At 38.0% G+C, this 12,696-nt stretch overlaps 1 pseudogene; it reads left to right on the forward strand.

Annotated features, from left to right (window-relative positions):
* Window positions 1-4,577: 4,577 nt before the first annotated feature.
* LOC115787702 (sodium-dependent neutral amino acid transporter B(0)AT1-like) lies at window positions 4,578-12,169 on the forward strand (annotated as a pseudogene).
* The last annotated feature ends 527 nt before the right edge of the window (window positions 12,170-12,696 follow it).

A 12,696-nucleotide genomic window follows, 5' to 3' on the forward strand; every position in this document is an offset into this window, starting at 1 on the left:
CATGGCCGAGCCTGTCTGACACTTTTTCCGCAGTAGTAGTAATGTTGAGCAGTGGTTGTAGCTTCATATAGCTCAGAGATATGAAAGTATATATATTATATATTATTATAATGATATATTATATATATATATATATCATTCCTTTTGTTCTTTATAAGAAAAAGATGAGCCTGTTTCTGAATATCTAACTATTCTTTCGATATTGTAAGGCTACTGCACGTACATGTCTAATACAGACGATGGACTAATTAAGGGAAAATTCCTGACCATTGATCCCTGGAGTGACAGCTTTGTTTTGCAGTCAGTAAATCTTTAAGAAGAATGGTTTTCATTCCTTCAGTGGAGTTTCAAAAACTTACAATCAATGCAAAGGCGCACCAAAGTCGTTTTGGTGCCACAGAGCAACCCAACATATTACTAAGATACTTTATGTTGCATTTTCCTTTAACTTGCCAAGTGTCTCTATATAAATAAGGTTTTAATTTAATATTTTGTAAATAATCCTTGGCTTAAGTAAGCTTTTTACACACTGTAACAATATCTTGTTTTTTTTTAAGCTAAAAAAAGAGTATGGGCCTCTGGGTTTTTTAGCCCTCTTTTGTGTTTTTGGTCCTTAATGGCAGACTGTTGTAAACTTCTTACTTTTGATGTACTGTTCCAAGACAAGGTTTGCGAAACCTTTGGAATGATCAGGATTTCTGCACTGGTCTTTACATGAGTCACAAATATCGAGAAACAATCTGACTGAACTCGTACAAACAACTGAGTTTGTATGTCATTCTTTGAACACACTGATCACTCACTGGCAAGACTGCAAAAAGAAAATAATAATAATTAAGTGATCTACTGAATTAAGTAACTCTTCAATGGGAAAAGTGTCCATGAGATGTTTTCAGGAGCTGCTCATGAGATTTGTACAATGAGAAGGAGGAATTTTATTCAGTGTGTTTCAGTTCACCAGTAATTCTGGGACGTTTTGAACAACCCTCTTCATGTCATGCCACAGTTTATTGGTTCTATTAAAATCACAACAAAACACGAGTTCTCTTCTTTTTCGCTGTGTTCTATTGTCTTATTATAGCACCCAACATTAGCTTCAGGTCACAAATCCATTACTGATGACTGCATCAGTAATGGATGACTTACTGTATCCAGGCCAAAGCAATCCCAAACCAAGAAGCAACCTCCATCGTACCTCACATGTTTTTGTGTTTATCAATTAATTAAGTGCATTTGATTAGCAGTCCCATTACTATGGAGGCAGAGAGATAATCACATTCAGGTCAAATAATTTTGATTAATCTGTAAGCTTTTAGGGATTACATGCTAAGATTAACTAGTTACTTTATGGATAATTTCAGCGACTGAATACTGGCAATTATATGTACACATTATGTAATATGGACAGATTTATTATAGTTATATAAACAAGATAACTTTCAAATTTAGAATGAAGTAGAATATTTCCTAATATTCATTTGATCTGGTCTGTGTGCATAGATTGGCTGGAAAAATGTCACAAAGCTGAAAACAGGCTCTTTTTTTGTTTGAGTTCACAAAAACCTGATTTACATAGTATACAACACTGGACTGCTTTCACAGTGTTTTACTTAAGTGTAACAATCTTAATAATGCTTTGATCACTTTTCTGGTTGGCGACTGGAGCATCCTACAGGGTGGTGTAGGGCAGTGTCTGTAGATTCTGAGTCATCCAGGTCAGGATTGTCTCAAGAGCTTTCACATTTCACATTTCACCTCTTATCCAAGAAGCTTCTTTAGTTCTAAAACCAAAAGGTGGGGAGTTCCAGGTATTTAAACCCTAGTGGGAGGGGGGGGGGGGGTTATTGAACTACTCACATGTGTGTCATTACATGAGCCAAGGTGTGAAAAAAGTGGGTGATTTCCACCAGGAGTTTTGAGTAAAACCACTGTGAGACCTTGCCCCACCCTATCATGTGACCTATTTAGGGCACCTGAAATAAGATGTGAGGGTTGAGGCACCTGGAAAGACTGCATTAGAGGTGGCTGACAGCTGATGTTGTGAGCCACCTCCTCTGTTCAGTGTTGGTCGTTCACAGTGGACATAGATGGCTTCTTTTACTCCTCTGTGAAGAGGCTGTTTGGTTTCTCCAGTGTAGAGGTCCAAGCACTCCTCACCGCACTGCACAGCATACACTGTGTTCCTTATCTTGTGTTTGGGAGTTGTATCCATTGGGATGAACCAGTTTTTGTCTTGGAGTGTGGGTGGGTCTGAAGTATACTAGGACGTCATGATTGGAGAAAATTCTCCTGAGTTTCTCTGACAAACCTGCCACGTAAGGGAAGACAATGTTCTTTCATTAGTCACTCTCTTTCTCCCTAGTTTGTGTCTGATGTTCTTTCTTCTGCATTTTTCCTAATTTGATGAAAGCCCAGTTGGGATAACCATGTTTTAAGAGCTTCCTTTATGTGTGTCTGTTCCTTTTGTTTCCCTTCTGCCTTAGAGGGAGCGATTTCTGCCCGGTGTTGCAGGGTCCTGATCACCCCAAGTTTGTGTTCCAGTGGGTGGTGGGAGTCAAAGAGTAGACCAGTACCTACTCTTTAACCCACTCTTTGAATCTCTGTAAATATTTTTGATTTCTTATAATTATTCTTGTTTTGTTATAAATGTTCTTGTTTTCTTGTTATCTTTTCATTTTACTCTCATTCATTAATCAGCAATTTAAACTGTTTTAAATTAGTTTTTTGTTTATAGATGTAAAAATAAATAACATACCTAACGTAACTTTTTAAACTAAATTTAAATCAATGCATCTGTAGAACACATCTTATTTTGGAACTAATCCTTCTAGTATGGAGAATAATCTGTCCATCGTCTTCTTGCTCTCCTCTCTTCAGCTTCTCTCTGCAGTCTCTGTCTTGTTCCTGACAATCAGGTTCATTTGCACGCAGCAATAAACGTGAACTTTTTAAGAAACCGGGATCCAACATACGAGCTACCTAAAAATATAAAAAATATTAAAAAATATATATTTTAACATATTTCTCTGCAAATGCCAAAAGCCAAACCATAAAAGCACTTTAAGCTTTTAACTTTTGCACTGCTAGATTTATAGATATACTTACATTTAAAAGTGTATTCCTCTCCGCTTCTGCCTCTACCACAATTTGTAAAAGAAGCAATGAAATGACTGAATCTTGGTCATCATCCAAGGATCCACCCAACATGTCTTTCAAATCTGGTCAAAAGAAGGACACACTTGTAGGACTCTGAATTTGTGAATTTGAATTTGTGATCTGCCTTCGAAGCATGCAGTCCCTGAATTTGGACACACCCATAGAAGTTATAGTATATAACTTAAAGTGAAAATAAAACTTAATTAGCATAGTTATGCATATTATGAGAAGGCTCTGTATTTCTTTATCATTAGAAAACCATATTTTCACATGGAGTTCTGTATGCTCTAGATAATTAACTGTTTTCCCAATTTAATCATCTTGGGGACACAGCATAATAGCTTGTTCCCAAATGATAATTATGTCCTGGACACTAGATAATTATCTTCATCCTACTAAATAGTAAGTTGTGCACGCTAGATTTAAAAAAAAAAAAAAAAATCACCATGTGGGATTTCAGGGTTTCTATAGATTTCTCCAAATCTCACAGGATTGCATGTTATACTTTTGGTGTGAGTTTTACCAGGTGCCCTCCCATTTAATAATGTGGCGTGATGAACACAGAGGTCTTCAGAAATGCTTCAACCTTCTCTGTGCTTCTTCTGAGATCTTGCAACAGTTGTTGCAATCAAGGCATTGCTGACACCAGTCTTTCCTGAGGAGAACATCTTATTCCAAAGAGGTTTTGGAGCCTTTGTTAGCACACAGGTTCACATTCACTTTGTTATGCAAGTCTCAAAAGCAGCAAAATAAAACATCTGATACAGAAGATTCTGGAAGTTACTGAAATCAACAGTTTTTGCAGCCTGGACTGCACGTGATTAACTCCCTGTTCAGCGCAAATATGAAAAGTACAGCTATGTGTGTCTTATTATTTAATTAGACTGTGTTTGCACATAATTACGACTTAGATAAAGACCACACCGCATTTTTTAAGGTATCATTGCAAAAGTTCCAGTAGTTCAAATGTTTTTTCCATTCAACTGTAAATTACAACACAACAACCGTTATGCTCTGTTGATAATCTTCAGTTCAGTTCAGTATTAGGACCAAATGCTTAGTGGTTACACTCTAAAGAAATATGTGCTACAAAAATAATGAAAAATATAATTAAATATTCCTGATGCTTAAAATAAAACACAAAGTTTCTACCATATTAACAAGTGCAGCTGCTTCTTGCTCCTATTGTTGTTCTTTTAAAAGTTTTTGTAGACTGAGAAACTGAATGACTATGAGAGAAAGACAAAAGTAATGAGTGTTCCCTGGTTAATCTGTGGCACAATGCAGATAAAGTAAAAATCATAAACGTGTTCCATGATTGCCAAATGAGCCTACGGATACATACACAGACACATTCATGCCCCACTATCTTTCACCAGTAGAAGACACAGCTTCTGTGTTTCAGTACGCTAGTGGACACCATGAGACTGGTAGTTCCTAACCCAGGACTGGACCTCCGGATCCCCAAGCATGAAGATCTGGAAAGGTTGGAAAAAGAGCAGGATGCAGACAGACTCAAATGGGACAACAAAGCCCAATACATACTTACCTGCGTGGGGTTTTGTATTGGTCTTGGCAATGTGTGGCGATTCCCTTACTTGTGTCAGAGCCATGGAGGAGGTAAGCCAAGACAGAAAGGGCAAGAAAACATATGTCACCTGATTTATTGATTAAAAATATATGTGTTGTTGTGGTACACAGGAATTATTGTTAATTTTATGGCATCTCAAAGTGTTTTTGATATATGTTTTTCTCTAAGGAATGAAACATTTACCTGCAAAAATAAAACACTGGTCTTTTGTACCGACAGCTAAAAGGAGTTCAACAGGCACCCAATTATGAATACAAGAGAGTTATGCCATTTTAATGATTCTACAGACCAACTTCCCCTGAGTCTAGCTGCTTAAACTAAAGGAATCTTAGATCCTCTTAGATCGTTGCACACTGAGCTACAGAAAATGGAACATTTTAAAATGTGCGTGTATTGTGAAAGTGTAATTTATTAATTTTTTCTTATCTGTTAACGAGAGTACAGTATGATCAGCTGCAGCAATATGTGTCCTTTCTGTGTAAGAGGAACAGTTCTATACAGCAGTGTTACATTTCAGCCTGCTCTGATATGAAATTGTATCTTATTTTTATTATTTTAAAAAAAGATGTTAAATATATCAAAGATATTTATGACTAACCGTGATCATAAATGTTACTCAGATGTGAGAACAAATCTAACTTTTATGGCCACATTGCTGTTAATGCCAAACTGCTATTAATAACTTTTATCAGAACAGATTCTTTTTTTAAACCATCATAAACATCAAATTTTGAACATGAGTTCCTACAGACTGCATGGTGACCATTAAACTCTAGACTGTTACAGAAAGTACTTAATTTAACAGACTCAATGCCTCTTAAAAAATAAATGAATAATACACTTGCACATTCTGATCTGAACCACATGGTCACGTGCAGAAAATCATTCATTTTGCAGGACAAATTTAATCTTCAAATGACTGTTTGCACAAAACTGAAGACATTCTATCCACGAACTGTTGAGCAAACTTCAGTTTGCAGCAAAGTGGGGAGCTGAACAACCCAGCAACTGGAATTTCCACAATGCCAAAGCAAACGGGACAACTTAACTATCTTATTCCTGGGAGGTCTGAACAGAATGGGAGATTTTTGGCTCTGGAAAATTATTTTCCCAAGTCTTGTCAAAAAGAAGACAAAAAAAAAAAAATTAAAAAATAAATTATTTTACAGAAAATGGATGGATGGATGGATGGATGGATGGATGGATGGATCGAAGGAGGGAAAGAACGATTGATGGATGGATGGATGGATGGATGGATGGATAGAAGGAATAGCTTGCGCAACCACCATTACCTTGAAGTAATTGTTTTCTTTATAACTTTATCAGTCTGTCACATTTAGGCCACTCTTTATGTTGTTGCCTCAGTTCATTGAGATTTGCAGGCTTTTGTTTGTGCACAGCTCTCTCAAGGTCCTGACACAGCATTTCAATTGGGTTAATCCCTGGACTTTGACTGGGCCATTACAACACCTTGATTCTTTTTTTTTCAGCCAGTCTGTTGTAAATTTACTTCTGTGCTTGGGATCATTGGTACCCACTTTGGGTGAAGCTTTAGCTGTCGGACAGAGGTCAAGGTGAAATCAATAACTGCAAGGTGTCCAGGTCCTGTGGCTGCAAAATAAGCCCAAATCATTAGCCCTCTACCACCGTGCTGACAGCTGGTATGAGATGTTTTTCTGACATGCTATTTTTGTTTTTTCCCAAACACGGTGCTGAGTACTAGGACCAAACATCTCCAACTTGGTCTCATCAGTCCAAAGAACATTTACTATGATGCTGTGTTAGCTTTGGGTTTAGGGTTACTTCTCATTATCTATTAACACTTAGACAACAGTGCAACATGGCAGACCACCCATCTGTAGTGACTAATTAAAAAAAACTCTCTCACCTGCTTACTCACATTTGCAGGTGCCTTTTTGATTCCCTACCTAATTTTGCTGGTGCTAGAAGGAATGCCTCTCTTGCTGCTCGAGTTCGCCATTGGCCAACGACTTAGAAAAGGCAGTGTGGGAGTGTGGCGGACCATCAGCCCTTATCTGACAGGTGTTGGTAAGTCACTGTCAATAAAAAGTAAGTGTACAGACTTTAGTGAGTGTGATTACACAGATAATGATACTGTCCGTCAGGTATTGCCTCCATGCTGGTGTCCTTTTTGGTTGCACTGTACTACAACACCTTAATAGCTTGGATCTTGTGGTATCTCTTCAATTCCTTTCAAGACCCGCTGCCATGGACCCAGTGTCCTCTCAGTGAAAACAGGACAGGTATTTATACACAATTTCAGTCTACACACACACACACACACACAGACACACACACACACACACACACACACACACACACACACACACACACACACACACACACACACACACTGAATCATTGTTTATGTCTATTTGTTCCCACTTTAGGTTTTATACCAGAATGTCAATGGAGCTCCACTATGGACTATTACTTTTACAGAGTCACTCTGAATACTTCCACCTCAATATCAGACTCTGGAGGGCTCCAGTGGCCCATAGTGGTCTGTCTGTTCACTGCCTGGACAGTCGTGTGTATCTGCTGCATACGAGGTATCAGCACTTCAGGCAAGGTTTGTGGAACCTTAAATTCATTGACCTTTCCAATTTTACATGTCAAGGTTCCTGTTTAACTCATTAACTTGATTGGCTGGTTGGAAATACATGTTCTGACCTAAAAAAAAAAAAAAGTCTTACAGCTCCCTACTGTACCTGCAGAGGTGGCAAAAGTACAGACATTGTGTACTTAGAAGTACAGATACTTGTGTTAAAAAAAAAAAAAAAGTTGAAGTACTAAATCAACTTTACTCAAGTAAAAGTGAAAAATTACAGGCTCTGAAATGTACTCAAAGTAAGAAAGTAAAAGTAGCTCTTTGAAGGGCATTTCTACCAGCTTTATTTTGTGTAAAGCAAACTGAACCTCCTATATTAATATAATAAAATGGTATTACATACAATAATACAAACATTATTCCAAACTAAATTCTAATGAATGGACTCAGCTTGAATCTGTTACCTACACTGTAGAAGGTGACTCTGCCTACACACATAAAAACAAATATCAGTACAGTCAGGAGTTACAGTGGGATTCAGCAGGTGGGGGGAATCTAAGATTGGTTGTAGTGGCTCTGCCTGGGGAAAAGAATCACAATAATTTCTAATGAGAGCTCCAATAGATTTTCTTTGCATACACAGCTGACCTGTGCTGCTGCTGCTCTGGTTTACTGCTCTAGGTGGATGAAGTGGATTCAACAAGATTTAACCCAGTATTTCACAAGTGACTGATTTCCATCCCCTACACTGACACTAAGCGTAATCAGCTTCAATTTAAAATAATCTCTGCTACACTTGATGTAATAAAACAGCTGCTGTGCACCAACACAGCTTTACTGTATGATCCAAGATCAGATTAAAAAAAAAAAAAAAAAATGAGGACATTGGCTTTAAATTTCTAGTTTATCAGATGTCACTAAGCAATCTTTACCTTTAAATATGACCTCTTCAGTAGCACTAGCTAGATGCTGAAGTACTGTGACCACAACTTACGGACATCTGTACTCTGTAACCCCTGAGCACAGTGTTATAAATTATGCATAAATTGTATGTTTTTATCATCTCATACATGCGATAAGCCCCGGAGATGGAGGCTACTTCAGTAGGATTGGCTTTTGTGCTATTGTTCCTCCATTTAGGCTCAGATCATTTGATGCTTGACGGCGCAGTGACCGGCAATAAAAACTTCTCTCAGATGTGCTGAACCTAAAGTAATGAGTCTGTTTTGAAAATGTAAGGAGTAGGAAGTACAGAGATTTGTGTAAAAATGGTGAAGGGAGAAAAGGGTGCACAAGCAAAAATGTCAGAAAACCCCTATCAGGACTCCACTAATAAGATGAACTTTATCAAAACCCAGCAGAACCAACAAAACCTACACATTTTTGCCACTTCTAATCACTTCAAAACTTTATGCAAGAACAGCCCTGACCCAGCAACCACACACATATGAGCCAAAGGGCAGAGAGGGCTTGCTGCTGGAGCCATATGTGCAGTCTCTCAAACGATCACAACACTGTTCAGCTGTGGCAGTCAGGCAGGAAACACCCAGAGCAGAGAGCGAGCAGGAGAGCAGCTCTCTTTCAGAAAGAAGCCAAAAGGTCAGTGGCTGTAAAAAAAAAAAAGACTTCTGTAAATAAGGAAATGTAAAAATACATTTAATGTTCTGCATTCGTAACATTATGCTTAAAACCTGGCTGAAGCTGTATCTGTAAGGTGAAAAGTCAGCATCTGTACTGGTACCTGCACAGGTTTCCATGGAAAAAAGAAAAAGTACTGATATTGTTTTGCTGTGTACACTGATACTTACAAGTACATTTGCATCCCACATCCATTACCAATTATTCCATTGTTATTTAATGTCCTCAGGCAGTCTACGTCACAGCCATCCTGCCTTATGTGGTACTGGCCATATTCCTGATCCGAGGACTGACTCTTAAGGGCGCGCTGAGCGGACTAAAATTCCTCTTCACACCAGATGTATGTTTCAAATCTTGATTTAAAAAATAGTCACATCTCAAAGTTGAGAGCTATGTCTGAGTGCATGTCTCCCTCTTGCAGGTGGATGAGCTGATAAATCCAACCACTTGGTTGGATGCAGGTGCCCAGGTCTTTTATGCCTTTGGTTTAGCATGGGGAGGGCTAATTTCCTTCTCAAGCTATAACCCTGTTCAGTAAGAAACTGTAATTTTTGCTACCATTTTGTTCACTTTAATTTCTTTAAAAAAAAAATAGTAAGGAAAAATGTTCTAAGAGCCAAAGTCAGGTTGTTTCCTTATTCTATTTTGCACATTTCGTTTCCCAAAGCAACAACTGCATGCAAGATTCTGTGATCCTGTCTGTCATAACTGGCCTCACCTCAGTCTATGCAGCCACAGTGACCTACTCCATCATTGGCTTCAGGGCCACTGAGAAATATGACACCTGTATCAGTGAGTGAGTACTGTTTGTTTTAAGGCTTTGATAAAGGTTAGTACCTCACTTTTGGTATATGGCACTAAACTGACTGAGCAGGACTGTGACGTTTAAGTACCCCTAACCCAAATCTACCCCTAACGCCATGTTATATGTGATTTTGGGCTTTTGAAAAATTAGTCTCCCAAGTCTTGTAAAAATAAATAAATAAACAAAACAACAACAACAATAATAAAAGAAAACATTCTAGTTTCAACACATCAAAAACTATTTCCAAAAATAGAGTTAATTCTCATCATCATTAGGGATGACTCATTAGGCGTCACAGGGTTCAGTTATAGGTATGAATGTTTTCATGTCTGTCTTATGAGATCTTCATCGTTCCAGGCAGGGTGCCTGTAGACATGACAGCGACTGGCTGGTTTGTTAGTCAGAGCACCACTTTGGTCAGGACTGAACTCTTACATTCACATCAAACTAGGATAGAATTTGTATTTAATGTGACTCGCAAATACTAATATGCTGAACTGAATAGTATACATAGTAAACATGATGACTGATGACCATCTGCATTTGAGGACTGCCATTATGAAGAGTTAACTCACAAAATCTAAACATATCCTTCTAGATAATATTCATCCAGAATTACGAATTGACATATTTTCTCATTAGAAACATCAGGACATTACTGAATGCATTTGAACTTCCTGAGGACAGCATCACTTCAAGCAACTACAACACAACCCTTCATCATCTGAATAGCTCCTATCCTGATACTGTTTTTGGACTTGACATTAAAACCTGTGACATGCAGAAACTTCTCAGTGAGGTGCCCATTTTAATGAAGATCTCTCACATTCTTGTGTTATTATTTTTTTATTCTAATCTGCTTTGTGTTTGTTCAGGGAGTGGAGGGAACAGGTCTGCCATTACCAAGATGCCGGGTTCCCCAGTCTGGTCTGTCCTGTTTTTTGTCATGCTTCTCTGCCTGGGTCTCTCAACCCTCTTCGGCAACATTGAGGGAGTTGTGGTCCCCTTGAAAGATTTGAATGCATTTCCAAAAAACTGGCCCCATGAAATGCTGACTGGTAATTTGTTCTCTTGTTAAAATCTACCTTCTGTGGGTTCCCCATAGAGTTTGTCTCTGGATTCATTTTTAAGGTCCTTGCTTTTTTTTTTCATTGTGTTTCAGGAGTGACATGTCTTGTAGCCTTCATCATCTGCCTCCTGTTTGCACAGCACTCAGGAATCTATTGGGTAACTCTCTTTGATAACTTTGCTGGATCTGTCCCACTGCTGACCATTGGATTGTTTGAGATGATAGCTGTAGTTTACATCTATGGCATTGACAGGTTAGTGATCAATCCAGTTATTTCATCAACACATTTGGACCTCTCAAGTGAAGTAAGTCAACTTACTTCTTAAGTACAGTAAATATTATTCTTGGATCTTTGCTGTGTTTATGCACAATATACTGTCAGTACCGGTGGGGATGTATGTGTTGTTGTGCATTTTGACTCAGCATCTTCAATGTGGAAGATACTGTATGATGTATGATCAGGGGTTAAATTGACTAAAATGTTGAAATGCAAAATACAGAAACTAGCACAGCAGTAAAAAACTGTAATCATCATTTCCATTAAGTGCACAAGTGGTGTTGTTTGAGCTGAACCAAAACTACCTTGTCAGAATTACATAGTTTAGTGTGTAGTACACAGATAAAAGTATGCTAAGGGAAATACCTCAACTGAAACAATAAGTCTTTGTGTATTTTTTTATAGCACTAACAACAAAATGGCAGTTTTTGTGTAACATGATGTGAAACTAATTGAAATTGTCTTTTCTTGGCAGATTCAACGAGGACATAAAATTCATGGTCAGGCGTAAGCCCTCCATTTTCTGGCAGATTACGTGGCGGTTCGTCAGTCCTCTAATTGTTCTGGTTATTTTGGTTTTCTACCTGGTGACTCAAGCCCAAAAGCAGCTCACCTATCTAGTCTGGGACCTAAATTCCGTAAGCTCGCCATTAACACTAATCGCCCCCTATTTATTTAGCTTTTTACTCTGTTACCTGATTACAATATAGAATTATATGGCATGCCAGAAGAAAAGTATTCAGCTGTGATGAAAAATATGTATTTGTGGGGCAGAATATAATTAGCAACTTGGCAGTACTCACATATTTTATAAAACTTTGAAAAGTCATTGCATACAAATTTCACTAATATTAATATTTTATGGTTTATAGGAAGCATTTCCTGCTCTGGCATCAGTGCCGTACCCTTCGTGGATCTATGCGGTCATCTTCCTTTTAGCAGGAGTCCCCAGTCTGGTTGTCCCTGTGTATGCATTATGTCGGCTGGTCTTTGCTGCAAGAAAAAAATGTCATCCAGAGAATAAATGCGCTGCACAAACTGTTTTAAAGTCCCATATTTGATAACAAAGTCGAATGTGAGATTATTTAACAAGTTGTCCTATTATTTAGTGTAATAAGTGTTTGGTCCATTTTTATTAGCAATAATAATGGCTAACAAATATAGATATAGTGAATTAAAGTTTAGTAAATATATGTTTTGCTGTAAACAAACAATGAAAAGGATGTGTGGAGGGTGTAAGCTGTACCATGGGGTGACATTGCTTTCTAATTTGTTGAGCAAGTATCTCCATGGCATCACCTGGAAGCAACATCAGGCTGGAGCACACGAAAAATAAACTTGATTATTATTATTATGTATTAAACTGCCGGTCAGATTTAGCTACTCATTAACTGCAGGTGCTGCAAGGCCATTCTACTTCATTCTGGTTAACAACCTGAGCGTCTGCAAACACTCACCATTTTACTCTCTTTATACTTTCTGCTAATGAAAACTTCAAAAAGTGCAACACAAACCACCTTTGAAGGTGAACTGTCTCTATTTCTGGTTTGTGTCACACTTTTTACACTTTCACTACTGCTTAGCGAGT

This window comes from Archocentrus centrarchus, chromosome 11, assembly GCF_007364275.1.
Source record: "Archocentrus centrarchus isolate MPI-CPG fArcCen1 chromosome 11, fArcCen1, whole genome shotgun sequence".
NCBI classification, from domain to species: Eukaryota; Metazoa; Chordata; class Actinopteri; order Cichliformes; family Cichlidae; genus Archocentrus; species Archocentrus centrarchus.